The following is a 1,161-nucleotide window of genomic DNA, read 5'->3' on the forward strand; positions in this document are numbered from 1 at the left end:
TATATATTTTTTTAATTATGTTGTATTCAAAACAGTATAGTTTTCTAAATTAAATGGATATAGATATAGTTATATTGTGAAAATTAAAAACTAAAATCGACATTAATAATACTAACTAATTTCAATACCTAGGTTATGACAGTTGCCATTCATAATTATGTAAATATAATAAGTTATATAGTAAAATTCTTGCTTTCCAATCCATGTTTGCTGTATAATACTTTTGTTCTCAGTCCAGTCTAGGAATTATATCATTATACCTATAACCATATACCTAATCAGTATCGTATACCTCACCAGTAAGAAATGGATGCCATGTCACCTCAACGATTTTAAGTCATAAGAATTGAATTTAGTGTCTCGTGTTTGTGACTCAGAATATATAAATTGGTTTTCATAAAATGTTAACGTAAGACGTTTTGTTACTTTTGTTATGCTTTCACTCTATAAATGTAAATAAATTGTAAATATTGGTTGAAATAGTTAAGCATTTGGCCGCATTGTCATAATACAATGTTTACACGTAACAGTTGAATACATTTAACTATTTGAATTCATACTACACAAAATTAGAGACCAAGATGGGCTTTCTTGCTGCTACAAAGACCAGTGGGGCGTAGCCCGGAAGGATTTACGAAATAAGAATAACCCCATGTTCATCCTAGGAACCCTAGGAATGTCCATGTAAAATGTCAGTACAATTCGTAGAATAGTTTATACGTGAAAGCAAAACAAACAAACAAAGGCATTTTCACATTTATAATACTATTAGGATTGAAACAATATTTGATAACTTTAACAACAAAATAATAAGTTCAGAAAAAAGATAAAAGCATCCAAACCAAGAGACTTTTTGCATCCTTGAAGTAACACTTAAAATCCAGGCTCTAGAAGAGGAATCAACTGATACCACATTTTACCCATAGCACATAATTTACAGCCATAAGTGCAAATAGATAACTAAACTTAGACACCCAAGTTGTAGAAATGTGTAACTAATATTCTCGTTTTGTTTAGACTAAACCGGTTCACATTAGAGAGAATATATGGGCTATAAAACAGAGGCCTGACTGGAGAATAGTCGGCATGCAGAGGGGGACAGAAGTTATGTTTGTTTTGGAATCTGAACATGAACTGTAAGAGATGACCAGCCTCGGGGTC

The sequence above is a fragment of the Homalodisca vitripennis genome, chromosome 6, assembly GCF_021130785.1.
Source record: "Homalodisca vitripennis isolate AUS2020 chromosome 6, UT_GWSS_2.1, whole genome shotgun sequence".
NCBI classification, from domain to species: Eukaryota; Metazoa; Arthropoda; class Insecta; order Hemiptera; family Cicadellidae; genus Homalodisca; species Homalodisca vitripennis.